The 24,799-nt window shown below is 46.2% G+C and overlaps 1 long non-coding RNA gene across 1 annotated transcript; it reads right to left on the bottom strand.

Moving 5' to 3' along the window:
- Nucleotides 1-6,069: 6,069 nt before the first annotated feature.
- Nucleotides 6,070-10,616, bottom strand: LOC120622074 (uncharacterized). The gene is made up of 5 exons (XR_005658414.1): nt 10,138-10,616; nt 9,040-9,110; nt 8,723-8,781; nt 8,121-8,147; nt 6,070-6,102 (listed from the first exon to the last, which is right to left on the bottom strand). It is a non-coding gene; the product is annotated as an uncharacterized LOC120622074 (long non-coding RNA).
- Nucleotides 10,617-24,799: the final 14,183 nt, after the last annotated feature.

Genomic DNA, 24,799 nt, shown 5'->3' with positions numbered 1-24,799 from the left:
TGTCTTAAAGTTCTCGCCCTAACATGCAACACAGTACACGCAAGGCGTGATCCCAGCCGCCAACTCGGGCAGTTTCCTGTTAATTCATTCAATAAAATATTTAAGGGTCTACCACGTGCCTGGAGGCAGGGATTCCACAAATGAATAAGACAGCCTGTGCCCACAAGGAGCCTGATGGAGAACACAGGGGCGGGGTGCTTAGCCTATAGCTCAGAGAAGGGCCAGGAAGGTCTCACTTTCTTTCCAGTGTTCGGATGCTCTGTTACATGATTTCCAAGCCTACGATGGTCTCGAAGTGGCAATTTGGAAGGTGGGAAGAGAATTACTCTCGGGAGGCCCTCTGAAATGCATCCCACCTTCGCACCAGGTCATTCAGTACAGAGGAAGAACTGGGGCTTTGGGACCAGCCCGGGTCCATTCCCATGGGCTGACCTGGGATCTGGTCTACTTATAAGGTCTATGCAAGGTAATCAGTTCACAGGATGGAAATGACAAAAGCTGATGAAAAAGCCCAAGAGGCTGACACCATTTAGAGGAAGGGCACACAACCCATACGTCTCAGGCAGGGCCTAGGTACATAGCAATGAGCCTTGATCATCACAAACCATGTTCGTTATGTCTCTTTTTCGTTGTTGTTGTTGAAGTCAGTAATATATATATATACATATATATATATATATATATATACACATTTTTTAAGTGTCAAGAGTTGGGATTTTTAAAAAAGTTTTGGTACATAAAGTAATAAATATTCGACTTTCTCCCAAATTCTGACTCATCTGCAGACAATACAGGATAGTTGAAGGGGTGAATGAGCACAGAAGAGTCAGGGACAATGCACACAGGAGTCGCTTGTTCGGCTCAGTAAGGGGACACGAGTGTGGGCTGGAGCAGCTGCAGAGGACGTCAGGCATGAGAAGGTGACGGAGAGACGGAGAGAGAGGGGTCACGATGGGAAGGGGAAGGGCCACTGAGGTGACGGCGTCTGTGTTTCCATCCTTTCTGCTGCCCGGTGGGGCCTCTGGAGGGGTGGGAAGGTCACAGTGGCTCCTCCTTGTTCAGGGTCGGCTTTGGACAGGGCCGAACCCAGAGAAAGTGGCTCTGGACAACAGGCTGGAATGCAGACCACCCAAGGAGAGCCAGGCATGCACAGTCCAGAGTTGGGCTCTCTTCTGCCTCTTCACCCCCCTCTGCCATGACCAGCTCAGACAGGTAGGCAGCTTAACAAGTGCAGGCCACGTGGGGGTTACGTGAACCTCCTGGCCCATTATCATCCGAGGTGATCTTGTAAAAACTGCAAGTCTGACCTTTGTATTACTTTCCTGTTTAAACCCTCACATCTTCATTTAGCTGCAGCTCAACACATCGGTTGGACTCAGAAGCCAGATGGCCTGGATTTGAATCCTGCCTTCATCCTGGGCAGGCTACCTAACTCAGTTTCCCCACTTATAAAATGAGGATGATGATAATAATAATAATATCTACCTCATAGGGTTGTTACGAGGATTCAGTGATTAGTAAAGTGCTTTGAACAATGCTACGCATGTGTTTCTTAGATAAATAGAATGGACTCATACCCCTTGCGGTGGCCGGTAAGCCCCCCGCGATCTCGCCCCCACTTCTCTCCTGTCCTGTTCCCCTCCTCTTACGCTTCCGCCCCTTCTGAGCTGTTCTCCTGCTGCCTGCTGTCTCCTCTTCCCTCACATCTTCGCCTGGTTAACTTCTCATCTCCCGAGTTTCAACGGAAATGACACTGTCTCTTGGCGCTGTCCTTGGGCTCCTCTCCTGTCCCAGCAAAGTGAGCTCCTCCTGTCCTGTGGCCCTCCCCCCACGCTATCACTCCTGTGTCTGCTTCCTCACTGGCTGAAGCCACCAGGAAGGTGGAGCTGTGTCTCTGTGATTTGCCTCGGTAGCCCCAGTGACTAGCAGAATGCTTGGCAGATACCCTGGGTGCCAAGAAATGGACAACTTAGCAAAGGATGGATGGAGGAGTCACAGGCAAGTGCACCTCAGTGGCCAGGGACAGAGTGCACTGTGGCTGCTGCTCAGGATGGCTTCAGGGTTTGGCCTGGGTCCAGCTCCAGCTGGAGGCACCCGGGACTCTGGCAGGGAGGTCCTGGAAGCTCCAGTCAGCCCCTGCTGGTCCGACTTCCCCTCAGTCCTGTCCAGCTTTATAAACAAACTCGCAACTGCGCCAGAGGCCTGGTAATTAAGAGAATGCAGTAAAAACAGCCTTTTGCAGAGGAAAGAACCCTTCTGAATATGAACAGTCCCCTGATTTATCTGGACAATTTCTCGTATGGATTTCCTTAAAGCCAGGATAGGCCCAGGTAAGCGATTTGGGGGCTTCGTACATCTAAACAAAATAAACAGAAGCTGTTCCATTAAAAGCCGACCCCAGAAGAAAGGCAACAATGTCACCCTGCTCAGCAGTTAACATACCACAAGGTGCCCGGAGTCAGTGACGTCTCTAATCAATGTCAGTGAGCAAATGATTCCCAGTCACTCTCCCTGATCCTGGTTCAGAAACTCAGAGACGCGGCCAGCCAGACCAACGAGCCCGGCACCACCTCGAAGGACCATACGCGGGCCAATTGCCGAAATGTGCTCAAGGGAACGCAGCAGCAGCTGCTACCGCTGTCACACAGGCTTCCTGAGACAATGGGGAAAAGGCAGCAACTTGTCGCTTCTTGAGCCAGTGGATTTGGAACATGAGACCAAATAAGAGAGATGAAAAAACAAAACATATAAGAAGTTGGTGAAATAAGAACTTAGCTCACCAGGCCAAAGGAGGCGGTCTTGGGACTTTGATGGAAAATCGTAGTCGCCACCCAGGCAGCCCCCATAGGCTGGGGACAGCGGCTGAATCTGAAGTTCAGCCTGGATGTGAGGAGGAGGCAGGGACTCACTCTCACAGGTCAGGCCAACCCAGATAACACCATCACAGGGCCAGAGGGTCCTCAGAGCTGTGAATAAAAACACGTTTAGCCTCATTAGCTAGTAAGTGCTCAGAAAATGCACGTTTCCCTCCCCTGCCTGAAAACTGGAGACCTAGCATGGTCAAGGTTAATTTCTACATCAGAGTCCTTAGTCGTAATTAAGAGAAACTGACTCTGACTTAAACGTAAAACCATTACTTATTATTGATCGTGAGGAAGGCTGGTGAAGCAGGCTGCTAAAATGGACAGGCACTGGGGAGGATGGGCAGCCAGAACCATGGCCCAAATCACGTTGCAGACCTCGCCAGAGAGATCCCTGTTGCTTCTGCCACTGGACCCCAGATATGGGTCCCTACTGTACTGACTCCGTGGCACCCTGGACTCCGAACCCTGTGAAATCCAAGGCAACTTTGCCACTGCCCTCAGAAAGAATTCTTTACAATCCCTACCTCTTTGGGTCGCTCACTCTAGATTTGAAATCCCAGCTGGGGTGTCTGGCCAAGCCTGAGTTAAATGCCACACCTCTCTACATGACAAGCTAGGGAGGTAGATATCTAGAACATATACCTCCCAGAGAGAAGGGATGGGGTCCGCCTCCCAGTAAGACTCTAGAGCAAGGAATTCCTTAAAGGAAGGGGTTTCAGATACTGGGTAGCCTGAATACAGCCCACATTCCCTGCGATTATCCTTGGGCTTCTGGTCTGCATAGCAGAGAAGAGCAAAGCCATGGGGCATATGAAGATTGGAGTCTGGAAAAGCCTTACTCTGGATCTCATCTTTCTCTTTCTGGAAAAAAAAACGGGGAGAATCGTTGTTATCATTGACACCCCTACCTGGAAGGCTTGTCCCCACTCAAACTTGACCTTTTCCCAGATCCACAAAGATCTCTGTCTTGTAGACAATGCTATTCCACCTCTAGATTGCATCATACTTTTTAGAAATGAATGACTTCATTGATGCATGTCTTGTAAAGCTCTCCCAGGATGGAGACAAAAATCTTATTCATGAAACAGTTAACAAACATTTATGGAGTGTCTGTGAGGCCCTGAGGAGACTGAGGGGACAAAGACAGGGCCTGTGCCTTAGAGAAGAAGGTCCTGTCTGGGGCCGGGTGGGTGTAGGGGTGTGAAGGACTCCCAGAGGAGGCGACCCAGTGTAAACTGGTCTTAAAGATGAGATGTTCTTGGCCACCAAAGGGAGGGAAAGCAGTGTGCTCCAGAGAGGGAACAGCTGGGACAGAGGCGAGGAGCCACAAGAAGGTGTCGCGCGTTTGGGTAACAAAATGGACAGGACTTAGGGTGGGGGGGCGGGAGGACAGGCAAGAGTGAGACCACATTCTGAGGGGCCTCGAATGTCTTCCTGAGGAACAGGTGCTGTATCCTGAAATTAAAAATTATTAGCAATTATCAGATATTCTTTACTTTTATTCTTTTGTATTGTGGTGAAATACCCATAAAATCCACTGTTTTAACCATGTGCATGTGTAAAGCTTAGTGGTGTGAAGTACGTTAGCGTCGCTGTGCACCAGTCACCACTACCCATCTCCAGAGCTTTTTAATCTCCCCAGACGGGATCTCTGCGCTCATTAAACCAAAACTCTCCTTCTTCCCCTCCGCCCGGCACCTCTGACAACCACCATCTACTTCCCGTCTCTATCATTGGATACTTTTAAGCAAGAGAATGACCTGACTGGATTTTCTAGAAGGAGCCCTCTGCCTGCGATGCGAAGGATGGGTTAGGAGCCTTGGTGTAGGAAGTGGTTGCAGAAAACTCGAGAAGAGCTGAGGAGGCCGAATCGAGGCAATGGCGATGGTGGCGAGAGATGTTTCAGAGACATAGATTAGCCGTATGAGGTGAGAGCCATCCAGGGTTACTCCGGGGCGTCTCTTCCTACTTTATTTTCTCTGTATTGAACCCCACACCCCTTCTTGAATGAGGAAGAGAGAAGATTTACTATCCCATAAAATTGATTTTTAAATAATTCTCTGACCCGGTCAATGCACAAATATTTCAAAATTACAGCTTATATAGATGGCAAAATATATCCCCACATCATTGTTGCAGGACGTGGGAGATGATTTTAGAATAGATTTGAACATCGTGTGCTTTGACCCATTTTGTAAACGAGAAGTAATTTACGAGAGTAGTTTATGGTCATTAAATATGCAATGGCAATTCGGAATAATTTTCTGTGCTAGGAAAAGTCATCTGAAGCTCGTGGTTAAGAGACAGCTGAGTACACAAAGGGTCTGGACTGGATCTCAGAAAACCTGGATTCCAGCAGGTTCTTGCCATTCACCAGCAGTGTGGCCCTGGCAAGTTACTTAAGCTCTCTGCATCTCTGTGTCCTCTTTACTACAAGGGTTCTTGATTAAATGAGCCGATTCATGTAACGTGTGAGATGAGAGACGGGGCTGATGGCAGAGTTGTAAGAACACGAATGGTGGTAAACATACTTCATATTTGCAGAGATCTGCAATTTACATGTTATGCTATTTTAATCCACAATCATTTATTGAGTTTTTCCTGTATGCGAGATATTTGTCTTCTGATCCTCCTACCAATCCTTGTTCACTTCTGTCACTAACTAATGGGACATCTGAGACATCACACAGTCTAGATCAATTTTTTAGATGAGGAAACTGAACTCAGACTGGTTAATGGGACATATCTGAGAGCACCCAACTAGTTAGTGGCAGAACCAGGACAAGAAGAACCCTGATTGCCAAATTTCCCAGTCGTGGGTCCCATTGAAAGCAAGTCTTTTGGAGCTGAACTAGCTTATTTATTTAGGGACTGAAATGGCTGACGAAATGATACTCAGGGCAAAGAAATCCAGAATCTCGTCTGAAGTTCAGAAAATCAATGAAACGTGTGACTTGTTGAAAAGACTTCCATTGTGTCAGCGTAATTCTTAGTTTGGAAAAAAAAAATGTGCTTGTAAGCACGAGGCCTCCTTCTAGGCTCTCTTAGAAGTCCACTTCTGAGGCCACCTGTCCTTCGCTCGCATGTGATACACCTGTGGGAAATCGATGCCTCTCCTGATTCTCCAGCTGACTTCACTGTCCTTGAGTGAGCTGTTTCAGGCCTGTGCCTGTTTTCCTTCAAAGTCACCCTCAGATGCCATCGATCCCATCAGCATTCTTTGTAGGCTTCAGCCTTACTGGTTTGCAGAGAGAGTAAATATTGGGAGATTAGAAGCCGTGCGCTCCTGGCTTTTCTGGAATGTGCTAGGCCAGGTGGGGGTTGCAGGGACAGAAGTAAGGGGCAGACAGTGCTGATGCTTGGGCAGAGCACGTGAAAAGGCCTGGCCAGGGTAGGTGGTCTTCGGGTGACAGCTTCATTCCTTGAGCCTCTTGGCTGCCTTAATACCAGTCTTCCCGCGGCCCAAGATCGTGACTGCATCTTCCTGCCCCTGGTCCATCCCGCTCCACCCCTACCCCACCTCAGGTGCCATCTTCTTAACCAGAAGTCAGTGGGAAGCCCTTCTGCCAGCCAATGTGGGATGCGTGGAATCGGTCTCGGATGTGCACCCTTAGGCATCTTAGTTGTGTGGTGTAGTGGGCAAGGTGCACGTTTGGTGTCAGACAAAAGGCATGTCTCGACTACCAGTTAGTTACTAGCTATGTGACTTTGAGAAGGTCACCTGCCTTTTATGAGCCTTTTTTTTTTTTAAATGAGTATAGACCAACACTGTCCAACATTGTAGCCACCTACTCCATGTAGCTACCGAACACTTGAGATGTGGCAGTTCGAAATGAAATGTGCTGTGAGCATAAAATACAAAGTGGTCCCCCCCTCACCACCCGGTCCAATAGCGACTGGAGATGCCATTAGGAGGGCTATGTCCCTCATCCTCGTGAGGCCTGCACGACACTGGCGAGGCCCTATGGAAGCCTTCCTCCTGACTCATCACACTAATGGGGACGTCAGATGTCTAGAAGGCCAGGAGGGTGATGCAGATGGTAGCCCCTTGGTGCTGGGCCGCACCTTGTACCTGGCATGTCTGTGGTATGGCATAGAGAGAGCATCTCACCTTCCTACTCGGCTTGGGCCCTAGGGCGCCACTGTGGGGGTAGCAGAGTATAGATCGTGTCAATAGGAGTTTCTGGTTCAGGCTCTGCCACTTACTTCCGGGGTGACCTAAGATAGCTACTTCATCCAAACCTGAACTTCCTCCTCTCTAAAATGCACTGGCCTGCCTGGGCTGCTCCTGAGTAATTCTTCAGGCTTTTGTTCGTTGTCGTTGTCACTGTTTTGTTTGTTTTTGCCTAGCTGGCTTGTAGATGCATCATCGCAATCTCTGCCTCTGTCATCACATACCCATCCCCTCCCTGTGTTTTTGTGTGTACATGGCATTCTCCTCTTTTGTAAAGACACCTGTCATGTTGGATTAAGGGCCTGTCCTACTCCAGTATGTCCTCATTTTAATTAATTACATCTTCAGTGACCCTTTTTACAAATAAGGTCACATTCTGAGCTATGGGGGTTTAAGATTTCAACATATCTCTTTGAGCGACATATCAACCCATAACACCTTAGGGGTTGCTGAGGTCAAGGTCTTCTGCCTGCTCCCTGGTTTGGCTGCTTCCCTTTACCGGAAGCCACAGCTTCCTCTCCTGTCAGATACTCTCTCTCAGTTCTAGTAATCATTTTTTCCCTTTGCTCTGGAACTACATCCATTTCTTGTTGATTTCTCTAAACCCTTTCCCACCACTCTAAAAATAGCTCTTGCTTAAACTCTCTTCCAATTTCTCAATTTGTGTACGCGGTGGTTTAGTATCTACCCACTTACCCATGCAGCCGTCCTTTCATCCATCATCCATCCATCCATTTATCCATCCATCCATCCATCCATCCACCCACCCATCTACCTGCTCACTCATCCATCTATTATTCATTCATGTATCATCCATTCATCCATCACCACCCATTCACTCCATCCTATCATCCATCCATCCATCCATCATCCATCCATCCATCCATCCATCCATCCATCCATCTACTCTTCTATTCTTCGCAGTGCAGAGTTCACTGTGGATATTCAATATATTCAGCAAATACTGAGCAGCTACGCTATGGTCAACGCTAGCTCCTACGCTGAGAATGTAGTCAGTAAAACACAGTCCTTGCTCTCCAGAAGCTGGTGATACAGTCCAGGGATAAGAATAAAATACTCACAGCTCATTTCCTAATAGTTCTCTGCATCTGGTAGCAAAAAAAAAAAAAAAAAAAAAATTGAAGAGGACTTAGGAGGCACATTCTGGACTCTGTTACTTTTAAAATTTGAAGGAGTTTGGGTCTAAAATGTTCTATTTGTCTTCTAACAGACAGAGAGAGAGAGAGAGACCAGAGTAAATAATCGCCATGTCCCTCTCTCTGGCAGAGGCTTCCTGATGGCCAGCTGCCTGATGTCCCGGGAGGAGGGCTCTCCCTGGGCCCCTGAGCCTGCCCACTCTTCACTCTCTGGTCCACCGGAAGGGAAGCGAGTTCTGAGATCCAGCATGTGGACAGGGAAAGGGAGGCAGCCAGACGTGGTTCGGATTCATAGTGCAGCTCTTGCAATGGCTTTTTGAACAGTCCCCCGTGTAACCTGTCAGGGCCTGAGCGGGTGGGACAGTGTCCCAGAAGCCCACCGAGGACCTGAGCCCCCTCCAAGGGTGAGTTGAGTTGAATCAATTCAACATGTCTCAGCCTAGCCTCCTGAATGGCAATTTACCTTGCCAGGCTTGGCGATAACACGGATAAGACACCAGCCTGGCCCTGGAGGCTTCCTCACTTACCTGTACTGGGAATGATGCATAGGGGTCCAGGAGACTTGCAGCCAGCCAGCGGGTGTTATCTACAAAGTAGCAGTGAGATTCGTTCAATAAATATATATCGAGCACCTACCATGTACCTGGCATTGCGTGGGTGCTAGCGAAATGAAGGAGATGCAAAGAGGGGGACCTCTAATGCCTAAAGGTCTTTCCCTGGGGGGAATGAGGGGAGCAGGCTGTGGGAGGAGGGATATACAAAGACCCCCAGGCTCCACCCTCCACAGAAACTGCCAAGAATTGAGCTGGGCGTGAGCTCTCACTGGGCAGAGATCCTGTCCTACCTTTCTTTGTGCCTCTGGGGCCCAGTGCATAGTAAGGGCTCAGCGAACTTTGCAAGATTGAAGACGAAACCCTATAAAAAAACGGAGATGTGGAGACCGGTCTGCAGTCAAAATGTTACAGTAACAAGCAATCAGCAAAACGGTCCGGTGGAAAGACAGCTCCTTTCCCTCTCTTCCTGTCTATCTCTATGGTGACCATTGCCAGAACTAGTCAAGGTCAAACATGGTCAGCCACGCTGCAGTTCTCCGAAGGACTTTAGCAGCTGCATCTTGGGTTTATATCACTGTGTGAAGATCTTTTGCATTTTACATTATGAGTCTCTATGCGTAATATCAAAGCCTTTTTGTTATTGCCCAAATATGATAAAAACATTAAACACATTTTTAAGAAAAAAAGCAAACCATCCCTTTGCCATAGAACTGATTTAATTTTTGCATTTCTCATCTAGCCTTCGCCTATATGCACGCACATTTTAAACCCAGTGATAATCACAGTGAACATACAATTTTGCACTCAGCTTACAATGCGTTTTTTTGTTTTTTGTTTTTTTAAGCGTTCTTTCACATAAATTCTGTTCTCGGGACCAATTTTGTTGGCACATCAGTTTTCCTCTTAGGAACACAACGGGAGATGTTTTCACTGCTTGGGTGTCTGTGAAATGCTTTGTTTTTCAGACTTCTACAGACTGAGGAGTTAGTACAAGAACAGAACAGAACAGACTTTTCGTACAGGTTATTTGTATTGTTATCTGAATGGAGTGTTCTATCTGCATGGGAAGAAACCTCTCACATAAAGCGGGTGGTCACAGTGTTGGTGATGAATCCTGGGCCTGTCACTCACTAGCTGTGCGGCCTTGGGTCACTTACCTCGTTCTCTGGTAAAGTAAGGAGAGGAGTGTCTCTCTGATCACGTGAGCTACAGACTGGGCTTTGATCCTTAGGGCAAGGGCTATTTATGTGACTAACTGTGATATGATGTCCCTGGGTGATGGATGCCGGGGTTGACCTTGAACAAGGCTCTCTGAGCCTTGGTTTGTTCGTAAGTGAAATGAGGAAACAAAAGCCCCAATGAGTCTGAACAAAATAATGAGTTTGAACGTGATACGAAAGTCTTCGTTAAATACAATGTGGCTGTCCATCGTCCAGTCTTCCTTCCATTCATTATCTGGTGTCTGTTTTCCCTCGGTCCTAGGATGAGGGGTGGAAATTCGGGGATGAGTTCTGACGTGTGTCCCACAACTAGAACCAGAGCAACCATCAGCCAGCAGCTTCCAGGGACCCCGCTTCGCATCCTGGCCTGTGGCACAGAGCTGCCCAGACGCCCCTAACCAGTTCTGTGTCCTGCTCCCTCCCAGGGCACATCTTCCTGGGAGCTTGTGTTCAGGTGCTGAGACTCCATCAAGAGTCTGCCTTCTGAATAGCAGCAAGGGGGTGCAGTTGGGTCCAGGGGACCAGGATAGCCCAGCCTTGCCCAGGTGGGGGCGTGCAGCAGCGGCCGGCAGCTCTGCAAGTGTGGGTAAAAGTCATCTGCCCTCCCTCCTTCCGTTCCTTACCCTTTCCCTTTCTTTCCTGCTCTCCCTCCTGCCTCCTCTGCCCTACTTTTCTGCCTCATTCCACAATACTTGTTGCCACAGACCCCACCGATACACCCTACACCCTGCAGCCTCCGCAGTCTGCCTGCGACCCGGCGTGGGGCGCAGTCCCCTCCGCAATGCTAAAAGCTTTAATACAAAACAAAATCAATTGTCAAGTGTTGAGCCACCTCTCTTGCAAAAATAAACTTTAAAGGAACCGCTTCTGCTGGGAAAGGGAGCCGAGAGAAAACCACGTACAGATTATCTCAGACTTTGAAGTGAGAACCACAGGCCTGAGCCCAGTCACCTACCGGGTTGACTGTCTACAGCAAACACCCCCAGGCACACCGACCCCCACCCCACCGAGCTCAGCCCTGCCTCCGCCCCCAGACAGAGCCCAGACAGAAGGAACCCAGGGAGCCACCGAGCACGCTTCCGACTGCCCCTGCTCTGTGAAGGCCCCTGTGCGCCTCCTCCCGTGCTGTGTGTTAGTTTCACTTTTCACACTACTGTCACGTGTCATCCGCATGTCTGGCTCCCCCACGGGGTCGAGCTCCTTGAAGGCAGACGTTGTGTAATGGGACTTAAAACAGGCATTGCTGTTCCTTTGTTCTGTCTCCATTCCCTCTTCTGGGACAGCATCTTGGTTTTGTGGATCAAGGGGCCTCGCCTGGCCCTTCCCGAGCCAAATTAATTAGAAGCCCCTTCCCTGGTGTTTGGACTTGAGTTTGGTGACAAAAAGATAAAATGGCTGGAGCACAGGGCTTGCGAAGAGCCAGCCCCCTGGCGCCCTGCGTGTCTGTCCTCCTGGAAGCTTGGTTCTTCCGCTTTTGCATCAGCGCTGTGAGCTACTCCCCAGAGGACTCTTCTGTTGCTTACAACCAAAGAACCCTGACCTAGAGATGGTCTCCGTATCCCCAGGGCCAGTACCTGGCCTGACACACAGCAGGACTCAAGAATGCTGAGTTGATTAAGCAGTGCTGACTCCCCCTTTGCAGTCTGGGGGATTAGAGAGATGGTCACCTGGATGTCTTTGATGGAAGAAACTCTGGGTCATCATTATTTCCTGGTCCCCTTGTCCAGAACAGTGCTATCCAAGGGCCCTCCGAGTGCCCTGGGTCATGTGTCTTGGGTTCCACGTGACTCCATACGAAGCTGGGCAGACACTAACGGGATCCTTGTCCCGTCTCCCAAGCTTGGTTCCTCCTTCCTATCAGGCAAGGGCTCAATCCCAAGGCCCCACGGAATTCTGACCAAGTTATTCCACTTCTAAGCTTTCCGAAATATCACCTTCTTTATCTTCTGTCTCTCTGTTCCACACTTAACCATACAATTCTGCTTTTTCTAGGAGTTCTCAAAACACCAAATAATACCGTTTGAGTGTATTAGCCAATACAGTGTGCAGATATCTTAAAAATCAGAAAGGAGGTAGGATTTTTTCAAATGGGGCTTTAGAAGGAAGGTTTTAATGCAGGCAATTAAGTTACAGATACTTGACCAGGGGAAGGTGTGAGGTCTCGCTCTTTTCTATTTTTTCTAGCTCGGGGTCAATTCTGTCTTGCTCAAGCACTAACTGTCAATATTACTAAAAGAAAAACCTTCGTTTCCTCTACTCACACGCCAACACTTTTGCCACCAAATGAGTCACTAACCAACTCTCTGGACACCAAGTGGGTGTCCTACAGTTCAGTTCTGACACTGACTCCCTGCCCTTAGTGCGAAACCCATACGGTAAGGGCTCAGTACCCCCAGATCGTGGTGCTTCAGACGTCACTGGCAAGTTACTCGCACCTGTCTGGCTTTGCTATACATTGGGGCTTCCCACAATCTTCTCTTCAGGTTTGTTCTAATGGCTCACAGAACTCAGGGAAACACACAATTTATTTTATAATAAAGGATACAGATGACAGCCATAAGAAGAGGCACACAGGGTCAGGTCTGGAAGAGTCCTAAATGTAGGAGCTTTTGCCTCTGCGGAGTTGGGGTATGCCACCCTCTCAGCACGTGGATGCGTTCACCGACCTGGAAGCTCTCTGAATCCTGTAGTTTAGGAATTTTTATGGATGCCTCACCAGGTAGGAATGATCACTTATTAACTCAATCCTAGCCCTTTCCTCTGCCTGGAGGATAGAGGTAAGGGTGAAAGTTCATAATCATGGCTTGGTCTTTCTGGTGACCAATCCCCTTCCTGAAGCCATCCAGGAGCTCACTAAGAGTCACTTCATTAGAACAAAAGTTGCTTCGCTCACCTAGGAAATTCCAAGGGGCTTAGAAGCTCTGTGTCAGGAACCAGGGACAGAAACCAATATATATATTGACGCACACACGTCTTTGTCTTTCCTCCTCGGTTTTACTTTCTTCATTCTCTCACTTCTTCCTGAGACCATCTCCCCAGTAAACTACCTGCACCCCAATCCCAAAGTCTCAGGCCCTTCTCTTGGTGGGACCCAAACGAGACACCCCTCTATTTCCAGTCAGTGGTGTTTATATCTAGAGGTTCCTTTTCTTTTTGGCACATCGGCTTCTTAGGCGATGCTATGTGCTTTCTGTTGTACCATGTGTGTCACTGTGTGTAGAGGAGGGGGACCTGTTATTATTTTATGCCTCGAAGTCCCAGGAGCCTGACTCTAATGTGTCCCTGCAACCCATTTGGGAGCAACCTCCCTGCAATTCCAGCTAAGCTCTGCCCAAGCCAGGTGCTATTCTCCGCCTGCAGGTAGCACGCTATTTGTTTAACAGGAGGAGGCGCATCTAGCTCCCCCTTGTACACAGCTCTCAAAGCAGCAGAGTTCGGCCCCCTTCCCCTCGCCAGAGCCTCCATGCGTGAGTCATTCCTGTTAGGGGTGTGTACGTGTTAAAGTCCTCGTGGATGGAACACTCGGTATCACAAAAATAGAAGCTCATCAGAGGTGAGCTTTGCTCAGGGGGGTGGCTGTTAACCAATTCACATGAGGCTTAGCACCTTGTCCTAGGAAAGCAGAGGGGGAGGACATCGGCTGGGTGAGTGCATGTGTGCGTGCGCATATGTGTGCACGCGAGTGTGTATATACCCAGGACCTCTTTCCCCTTTGGGGGTACAAATCCCTTCCTACTGAGTATAATAGCTTCTTCTCCTTCCCCTTCTGTATTTCCAACCCTTCCCCTCGATTATTTCCCTTCCGTCTGAAATACCTGAAATGGAGCAGGTGAAGGTGGGAGGTGGTTCGATCAGTGAAGATAGCGTGGAATTTCTACGTAGCTGACCCGGTGATTCACTGTGTGACCCTGGACCAGTCACTGAACCACTACGGGCCCTGTTTTTCTTATCTTTAAGTTGGGCGTAATAAAAATATATGTTAGAATGCTTTGCCTTAACAAACCAAATGAGGGAGCACATAATGGAAAAAGAATATGGTGAGTAGTAAAGCCTCGTAGGAATGAGAGAGGGCATTTCTATGCCTTGGTGAAAATAGATCTTCAGTTCTTTCTTGAACAGGTTTTGCTAGGAATAGATGATGAAGACTGAACCAGACAAGGTGTTTAGTTGCAAACAGCAGAAACAGTCTCAGGCTAAAAGAAGAAAAGAGACTTACTAACAGTATACTGAGTGGCTTTTAGGCATTCCAGGAGGCTGCAGAGCCAGGTATGGAAATAATCAGGAGTGAAGGGCTCCGGGCAGTGACCGCAGTCATGGCCAAGACCACACCACAGAACTGGAGGACTGGCACGGCCGCTTTTGAACGCAGGACAGCATGGCTTGCTCTGCAGCTGCAGTAGCCTAGAACATTCCACTGCCCCGCAGCAGCTGACGTCTTTTGCTACCAGACAGTTCTCGGTGGTCTCTGCTTCCTTGCAGCACTGGCTGTTAGCTAGCGTCTGGGTGGGCATTTGAGAGGCAGGGCCCTGTTACCACCTGTGCCCCGCCGTGGATGATGGGGAACCGGGTGAGGGAGGAGATCCTGGATGCTGTATCAACAAGTAGGAGCAGCAGTGGGATGAAGTGGGAGGCTGATGGAGGCCACGATTAACAACGATGTCACACTATTGCTTTTTGATTAGATGCAAGACTTCTTAACAGATATTTGTAGAGGATCAACTATGGCCAAGTACCCTGGTGGCCACATGGTAGATAAGACACAGGTCTTGCTTTGGAACTAATTATGATATATCATGTGATGAAAGTTTATAGCCATGATTAACGATCTCTATAAAAATGTAGAAAGTGGTTTTTTTTTATATATCGTTTATGAAAAGTAAAAGAGAATACCAATTTGCATGTACACTTAATTACAAGGGGATAAAATAAGTGTGTGTGCAGAATGTAATATCCAAATAGAAAATGACTATTTCTGGGTTAGGGTAGCGGGATTATGGGTGATTTTTATTTTTAAACATTTTTTTTCCTTTAAGGAAATTGAAAAGAAATGTAGAAAGCATTCTAAGATACATATTTAAGGCAACGTAAGAACTTTTGTGCAGATGACGTTAACAATACTCAAAACTTTAAGACTATCCCTTGCTATTCGCAGAACAAGTTATCAGATTGCAATGTGGGATAAGCAGCTGGACAGTTAGAAGGTGCTGGTAGTGTGGTCCCCCGGCTCTCTCTTTTCGGAAAAGCTGATTCCCAAGATTCAAGCAGGTGGCCTGCCTCTAAGCCCACAGCAACTTTTCTTCGCAACCAAAAGGATTCCTTCACCCTTTGCTCTCCCAGTTTTTAGAGTTTCCTGGTCTGGTACCTTTTCCCTGACCCTGAATCATCTTCGGTATCAGAGGAGAAAGCAGTGCTCGAAGCTGGAGATGGGTTTGTCTCCAATTTGTCTACTGCTGTTTCCACCAGGACCAGATTCTCAACTCTTACTGTCTTTTATCCTACCAGGCAACAGACTTGACTTTGACTGGAAGAGAAACAGATGCTGCCTCTTTAACAGAGAACTTCAAATTGCGCAATATAATACAGGTTGTGAAGTGTTGATCTGCCCCCAGCTTACTGGTGTGTTTCTTTGCTAGCGGGACACCCAATAGGCATGGTTAGCCTTCAAGCTGGAAAGCTGATTATTACAAAGTGCTGATCCCTGTTGGAAATTTGCCACATGTAATCCTACTTCCCATAAGATGGAGAGGCAGGTGTTTTAATCAACAGTGGCTTTAACAGAAAGAAGGTATATATGCACAGGATCCCCAAATTCTGCAAGATTATTGGGTTCGCTAGGTACAACTTGAGGGCATTTCCAAACTGTCTTCTACTCACCCTATGCAAACTTTCTGTCTCCATCTCAAAGACCTCATTCATTCCCAGGGCTTCCTGTCTTTTCCATTTGGTTACTACCTAGTCCGTAATCTGAGTGGTGCAAACTGTAACTCACTATCGCTCAGATGTAGAGGGCGCAATTTTTAATTTTTCTGTAATTAGCGTAGTCTTCCTCCTGAGGTCCTTCCCCTTGCCATCTACTGATTAATGGGAAAAAAATTACCGTACTATCCAAGCCTGTTTAAACATGGTCTGATTTGTTCATTTAACTAGCCCCTTTAGGAAACAGCTTTTCATTTGTATAAGATGCTCATGTGAGTGAAAAGGAAGAGACTCTAAATGTGTCGTTGTGGGGTTTGGGTGTCTGGAGGAGCCGTCCATAGGAAGATTTGCATTGGAGTTTTCGGTTTCTTTCTGGGACCAGATGGGCCACTGTAGAGAGGATATCACAGGTGATCCAGGTGAGAAACAACTGTAATGCAAAACCCTAGGGAGGAAGAAGCGGAATGGGGACAGTGCTTAAATCCATCTGTCCCAACTAAGGGACCATTTGCTAAGGGGACACAAGAAGAGCTTTGGAGGAGGGAAGTTCCATTCCACTCTAGAATGTATCTCTTCACTGCTCAAAGACAAGGTCCGTGACACCTCTTCCACCCTTGCAGCTGTGACAGACATCCACAGAGGAAGATTTGCAGAATGGCTCCTGTTGGAAGATGGTGCCAAGAGAGGGAACCCATCAGAACTTCAGCTTCACATGGATCCTGCAGGAACAAATGAAAACAGAACTCCCCAGGGCAAGAAGGCAGTGGGCAACGGTGCCGTCGTGCTGCTTGGCAGACAGAGAATAAGCTCTCTCTGCAGTTAATACTGTTGACACCAACGGATACTGTAGTAGCTGAGACTTAGTAGGGCTGGGATGGATCAGGCACAAAGATAAGAAAGGTGAACCCGGCCCGGAACCAGGAAGGCTATACCAGACGCTCCCATGTGGGGCTCTGAGCGAAGTCCGGTGAGGTGAAGTCGGCTGGTGACCTCAGGCTCCCACTGGAGTGATATTTGTGTTTTACATGCGTGTTTGTATGTATATATCTGAGGTGATTTTTTTTGTTGTTTTACCTTATGCACATAAAACCCCTCAGTGTGGGTACTCAGAAATAAATGTACATGCATAAAGAGGTGGGCCTGAAAAGTTCATTCGAGTGCGTGGGTACAATTTTCTGCAACCAAACTCCTAAATCCCCACGCAAAGTCCAAAGCACAAGATCCTCTGTGGGAAGTTTCTGCAAAGACATGTCATGGCAGCTACTTTCCCTTCTGGAGCCTGGGAAGGGTGAAGGCTGCTGGGACGGGCCACGCCTGGCACTGGCTCAAGACTGACGTATGTTTGCTTTCCTTGGGCCGGTGCCCGCCCGAGTCAGAGCGCTCGGTTTCATGACGGGTGGGCAGGTCCTTGTTTGGGGCCATGGGCAGAATGTAAAGCTTAGGTGGAGGCGCCGAGTCGGCATGTGGCCAGGCTGCCTCCAGGTCACGGTGACGTGAGCCAGGCGGCTCCTGATTTAGAATGTGTCGATTTGGCGCTGCTGTCTGCGAATGTGGACTCTTATGCCCTGATGGCTTTCACTGTCTAAGGTGTTGTTTACTCGTGAGGACAAAAGTAAAAGTTTACTCTACTTAAAAAGTAAACAGTTGTATGCAGCTGTGTCAACACTGAGAGAACATTTCACAGAATATTTAGATGGTCCCGAAGACTCTCGAGTTGAAGGCTTCTCTTTTGCAAGGAGGAATTGTGAGGCCCGTGAATGAACGGAATGTATTTTGAGCCCCGACTTTTGCTTCTGAGTCTCCTCTGCCCAAGCTTCCTGGGCTTCTTGGCTTCTGCTTCACCCCGCCTTGTGTAATACCCCTTCCCAGAGGAAGCCCCCAGCCTCACCCCGGTTCCCAGCTCAGCTTCCACTCCCCGACTTTAGATATCTGACTGTTTCTGAGAATGTTTCTCAAAGCTTCCTTTTCAGCACAGAGAGATATAAATTTTCATTTTCTCATTATGACAGATTCAAGGCCCTGTGAGTCTTGAATTAGAATTACTCCCTTAATAGTCTTTAATCCTTCGTAGTACCCTTCTGGGCAGCTATAGCCATGGGGACAAAGCCATTAGTTATTCTTTGTGACACGAAGTAGCTGATAGATTTCTTGCAGGCCCTGTCTTTTTTTTTTAAAGGACTAAAGGCTATTGCATCAGTCCAGCGAGTAGTAAATGCTATAAATTTTTGCTTCGGAAAAGTTCTATTTAAGTGTAACTTTCCTAAAATATGCTGGTTTTATTAAGTGAGGGACACCAGCATTTTGCACGTTGGCCTGCAAAGTACAGGAAAGCCTTCAAGGTCAAGGATGCATGAGAGAGGGTTGAGGCTGGCCCACCAACATGCTGACACATAACCAGGCCGCGAGTGCTCAGCAGGTTCACACAGCTCATCCATTCTTCACCACCTGTATGTCTCCCTGGTTAGGATTTTTTTTTTTTTTGGTCATATTTGTGTGTCAGGCCATCTCAATGTCACTGGTACTATTTATCGTTTACTTAATATTTTATTTCAAAAGGAACCTTCTATCAACATTAGACATGCTAACTATATTTATTCTGATAAACTTAAAAATATTAGAATAAAAAAGGTTCATCTGTGTGCCACCGCCAATCATTTCCCATACTATGAATGTCAAGCACATGTCAGCTCGGTAAATGGTGTGACAACTGCAATCATAGAAGGTTGACAAGGGGGAGGGGAAAATGACACTACCCAGAGTCCTATTCTTGGACTTCACTTTTATTCTAAGAATGTCGTAGCTCCACCCATATAATATCCCAAACTAAGTAAGGTCAATAAATAAATATATAAATATATATATATACTCACTTTATTTTTTAGAGCAGTTTTAGGTTCACAGCATTACTGAGAAGGAAGTACAAAGATTTTACTTCTACCTCCACACGCCCTCCCTCTGTGATCAACACCTTCACCAGAGGGGACATTTATTATAATTGATAAATCTACATTGACACATGATGATCACCCAAAGTCCATGGTTTGTAGTAAGGTTCACTCTAGGTGTTGTACATTCTATATGTTTCGACAAACGTATCCACCATTATGTGTTCTATAGAACGTCTTCAAAGCTCTGTCGCTTCTTATTCATCCCTCCCTCCCCCAACCCCTGGCATCACTGGTTTTTTTACTTTCTCCATGGTTTGTCTTTCCCAGAATGTCATGTAGCTGGGATCATGCAGTAGGCAGGCTTTTCAGACTGGCTCCTTTCACGTAGGAATATGTATTGAAGTTTCCTCCATGTCTTTTCATGGCTTGATGGCTCATGTGTCTTTAGAGCTGAATTATATTATATCATCTGGCGATGCCACGGTTTATCCATTCACCCACTGAAGGACCTCTTGATTGCTTCCAAGTTTTGGCGATTATGAATAAAGCTGCTACAAACATCTGTGGGCAGGTTTTTCTGTGGAAGTAAGTTCTCAGCTCCTTTGGGTAAATGCCATTAAGTATGACTGCTAGATCAAATGGTAAGCATATATTTAGCTTTGTAAGAAACCGCCAAACTGTCATCCAAAGTGACTGTACCATTTTTCATACTTGCCAGCAAATAAATGAGAGTTCTTGCTGCCTCGCATCCTCACCAGCATCTGGCGTTTGGGATTTCAGCCATTCTAATTGGTGCGTAGCGGTATCTCATTATTGTTTTCGTTTGCATTTTCCTAATGGTGCGCGATGTGGAGAATCTTTTCATATGCTTAGTTGCCATATGGACATCTTAGGTGAGATGTCTGCTCAGATCTTTTGCTCATTTTTTAATCAGGGTATTCATGTTTCCCCCATTGGGTTTTAAGAGTTCTTCGTATATTTTGGATAACAGCCCCTTTAACAGATATGTCTTTGGCAAATATTTTCTCCTAGTCTGGCTTGTCTTCTCATTCTCTGGATAGTGCCTTTCACAGAGCCACATTAAGTATTTGAGTTTCGTTGAGAATATTTAGTTCTTATAATTTAAACTCAATAAAATTATATAACTCTATAACTTGGGTTATGGATGACCGGTTGATGCAATGTTATGCTTTAATCCGACATTTAACATTTTTTGATTCTGTCATATTAATGACTAGACAAATAATAAAATACGTCCAGGGAAGGATTTCATAGGCCTGGCTTGGATCAGGTGTCTACTTTTGGGCCAATCATCTCTGGCCAGGGGGGTGGAGCCAATAAGAGCATAAAAGCCCCCACTGGAATTAAGTGATTGGGGTCAGAGGAGCAGTTCTCAAAAGGAGGGTGCTTTTCCCAGAAGAAAGAGGATGTGCCAGGCAAAAAAAAGCAATAGCATCCTTTACAATTGAAGAAACTCATTTCAAAAAGACACTAAGACTGTGTAAAGGGGAGAGGGGTTCTGCCCCATTGGGGATCAGGGATAGCACACTAGACACGGCTTTTAGGATGGAAAGCAAGGGGGGAAGTGTTTGCAAAGGCCGAGAGCAAGAAAGCAAAAGGCAAAGCAATGATTAGGAGGTAGTTAAGTTGGTTTGGAACTCAAATTGGATACAGGAAGGAACAGTGAGGGGGAAATGAGGTTGCAAAGTCAGGGGAGGCTATATTCTGGAGAACTGGCGGCCAGAATTTGGGCTTTAATTTGTAGCCACGAGGGATAGGACTGCCAAATAAAATATAGGATCCCCAGTTAAATTTGAATTTCAGATAAACAACAAATATTTGCATGGACATATACTAAAAAATTTTTCATTGGGTGTCTGAAATTCAAACCTAACTGGGCAATCTGCATTTTTATTTGCTAAATTTGGCAATGCTAACTGGGGAGCCACTGAAAGGTTCTGAGCCAAGACAAGCATGAAGCAGTTGACTCAGTCCAAGCTCCAGCACCTCTCATGCTCGGAATCCTGGGTAATGAAAACTGACGCTCATTACAGTGGGTCAGGCCTTGCAGCTACTAAGTTTCCTTGAGTTCTCCCAGAAAGACCGAAACTCCATTGTGGCGTGGGGGTGTTCAGTGCCTCTCTTCACGTCTTCATGCTCTCGGCCCTGGCACATCCATCTTCTGTCACGGTAGTAACTCAATTGGAGCCACAGATTTCAATTAGCCAGATGCCCCCTACCCTTGAGGATGACTCAGGAGTCGATTTCCCCGCCCTCGATTTATTCCCTCAGTAAGCCTGGATATAAACACAGGCAAGGATTAACAAAAAGGAATCACACATTTGCAAATGTGTCGCTTGTTCTTCTGTCCCCCATTCTTCCTCCATGGCTGAGAGGTCACAAGGCTGAGGCTTCCTGGATTGCTGTGAAGAAGGACCTCGTCAGCCTTCACAGCCAGGCCCCTGGTGGGCTGTAATGAGTGCACCCAAGAGCACATGCTCTCAGCAATTTTCACTTAGGGCAGCACAGAGTCTCCTGGGAAGACACATCCTCTTCAGAGGTCACAGCTTCTGGCTCCTTTTCTCTCAGCCCTTCACACATTCCCCATCCCATTAAGATTTTTAAAAAGCCAACCAAGAAAGAGATGGGGTTTGGGATCCTGTTCAAACAATCCTAGAAGGTGCTAGAAGCAGCCAGAAGTGTAATACAAGTGTAGGAAATGTATTTATACCATCTGTTTTTCATGAATATTTGAGTTGCTTTTTTTCTTTGATATTTAAAACAATACTGTACAGATAGTCTTTTTTTTTTTTTCCTGTGCACATTTCTGTTCCTGTGTAGGGATAGTCATAGGATAAATTTCTAGAAATGAAACTGTTAAAACATAGGAAAGATATTCAGAGTTTTTCAAATGCTCTCCAAAAAGAGGACAACAAATTGAATTCCTATGCACAGTGTATGAGTTTTCTAGAAACTCTTATCAGTATGATATATAATCAAACTTCATAATGTTTATCGGTCTGAAAATATAATCCACTCTTCTGACTGGCACTAATTTAATTCTAAGTCAAGTTATATCTTAAAAATATTTTATTGATCATTTATATATTTTTTGTGAGCTGCTTAGTTACAATGTCTTTTGCTCATTTCATATTTGAGTAATTTTTACTTTCATATTAATTTATTTGTAGCAGCTCTTTATATTTTAAGAAAATTTGTCTGTTTTCGTATATATTGTAAATTGTTTCTCCGTTTGTTATTTAACTTTATTATTCCTTCTTTCCTTTTTTATCTTTGCCACACAAATTTTAATTTTAGTAGTCAAATTTATTAATCTTTTCCTGGCTAAAAATGAATAAATGGAAGACTAAAGTAACACCTATAGCACTCATTATTTGTACTGTATTTTAGAATTTATGTATGCACTTTTTTATATGTGGTACTATTACCTCCCCAACTAAATGAAAAGCAAGACTCGTGATTTATACCTCTCTGTTAGCCCTGCAGCACACAACAGACTAAGTTCTTGGGTTTTGCCCAAGTACCACCCCCATCTCAAGGCCCAGCTCCTCTACCTCGATGCCCTGAGAGTCGAGCTCTAGCAGTCCCCAGCTCCGGGCTCCTCCCTTCACACACAGCCAGGGCCCTGAGCCTGAGGCAGCACCCCAGCCCAGTCTTCAAGACCCGTCTGGGTCTGAGGCTGGAGGCTTTGGAGGAGCTGTGCTCAATATGCAGGTCTCAGAACATGGCGGGACTGTGACCCCACAAAGCAGACATGTAGTGGTCCTTCACTGACACCTCCTCCTTTCATTCTGTGCAGGCCCTGGGCCGAGGGCTGCGAGTGGGGAAGGGTGCTGCATTCCCACTTCAAGTCCAGCGATGCTGTGACTGGGGCACAGGGGGTGTCTGCATGGGTCTGGCCAGCCCTGCTTGGCCCCCTCCGGGACATGCTGCCTGCCAAGCTCTCTTCATTTCCTGAGCTGGGTGCTTCCCTGATGGTCTCCCTTCTGCTCTAGTTTGCTCTGGCCACTCCCTTTCCATCCCCAGAGGTTCTGCAGTTCTGCATCTGAATCTCGGACTTGTGCCTGGGGTCCCAGCATCTGCCATTATCGCCCAGCTCCTGCTTGCCAGACTTTCTTCAAAGTGACCTGTCAATGACAACACCCCTGTGGGACTCTCCCCTCATATTTTGCCTGGTTCATACATTTTCTTCATATGGTTAAACTACCATTTAATGAGTATTTGCCACACGATAGACTCTGCTTGATGCTTACACGTATTATCTCCCTTATTAGTCACTAATGAAGTTTCAGAGTGACATTATATTTGTGAATCAGGAAGCTAAGAGTCGGGGAGATTCGGTTAGTTGTCTGAGATCTTATAACCTTGAAGGCGTGAGGTCAGGACGCTTAACCCAGCATCTCTCTGTACCTGGAGTCTCTGAGGTCCCTTCAGGCATCAGCTCCACCTGCTGAAGAGAATTCTCTTCCAGGTCCTGCTGAGGGCCAGCCCCACGGCGGCCAGGAGTTCAGTCTGAACTTTTTCTGCGCCCCCCTGAGCCATCCACAGCCATCCTGAGGTAGGTGAGTTCCTTGCCTCTGTCCCTACTGGTTTTACAGATGTTTTAAACAAATGTTTTAAAGGGGAAAAAACATCCAGTTCTCTCCCCACCCACTCCTAAAGTGAGAAAAGCCAGGCTGTTCATCCACCTAGAAAGCCCTTGAACTTGATAGCCTACCGCTACTTAAAGACTAATGAAATGTTTCTAAAGATGAATGTGTGTGATTTTTAATATCGTATGATGAAACGTGTCAACGTTTGGATGCATTGTATAACCCAATGAATCAATATGTTCCAAACAACAAATGCCTTATGTTACCAAATCGTGAATGGATAAAAGATCCATTCAAAGTACAGGATGGAACCATAGATTTTAATGTAACAGTATCAAAAGTTTATTGACATGGATTCGAAATCCACACCACAACTCTCCTTCAGAAAGTATCGCTTATCAAAGATTTAAGTAATGTCGAAGAAGAAAATCCATAGTTATTTGAATGAAGGCTAATGAAATATTCCCCTCCTTTTAAAGCACATATCTCCGTGTGGCCAGTTGTTCTTTACATATTTCCACCAAACCGATATATCAAAATGGATTGAATACAGGATGGTATGAGAATCCAGTGGTAATGTAAAATAGTGTCAATCTTCTCATTAAATATTTTGCATGTCTGAAATATACAATTATTTTCCATTAAATATATTATTTATGTGAACATGTAATAGGTAATCATTATTTTAAATGCATTAATAGATTTTTAAAACTTTATCCATTTTAATTTCCAATATAGTAAATATCGATCGATAGAACCCACATAATTTAAAGCTCTTCAGGCTCTTTGATAAATATTAGCATTGAGATGCCCTGAAACCAAAAAGTTTGAGGACAGCTACAGCAGACAATGAGCCCTCAGACCTGAAGGCCCATTGTCATACTTGCTCCTGCTTTGGTCAGAATAGGCAGCTGTAGGGTCATTCAGGGACCGAAGGTCCAAATGATCTAGGTCCTTGCGTCTGGCAGACCCACCTCAATACCCAACACACACACACATACTCCTGAGTCTCTGTCCTGGGAAACTACATACACAGATTTGTTAAAATTTAGTGTAAATTTGAATCAATGAACTCTGAATGAGAAGAAAAGAGAGTAAAGGACCTCAATTTTATAACACCCATTTAGGGAACTCGGAAGCCCTGTTTTACAGCCCTACAGATTTCCAGTATTTTCTGGGAAAACATTTTCTATAGCCTTGCTACTCAGAGTAACGGTCCATGGGACCAGGAGCATGGGTGTCTTCGGCAGCTCATCAAAGATGCAAATTCAGGATCCCCACCCCAGACCTCCTAAGTCAAAAATTACATTTTCAGAAGATCCCCAGGTAATCTGTATGCACATTAATGTTTGTGAAGTACTGCTCTAGGATAAACATTTTAAAATCTAGAATCTAAAATTTAAAAAGACTTCT

Source organism: Pteropus medius, unplaced genomic scaffold, assembly GCF_902729225.1.
Source record: "Pteropus medius unplaced genomic scaffold, Ma_sr-lr_union100, whole genome shotgun sequence".
Taxonomy (NCBI): Eukaryota; Metazoa; Chordata; class Mammalia; order Chiroptera; family Pteropodidae; genus Pteropus; species Pteropus medius.
Note: the sequence above shows the minus strand (reverse complement) of the source record. Positions and strands in the feature narration are given on the sequence as shown.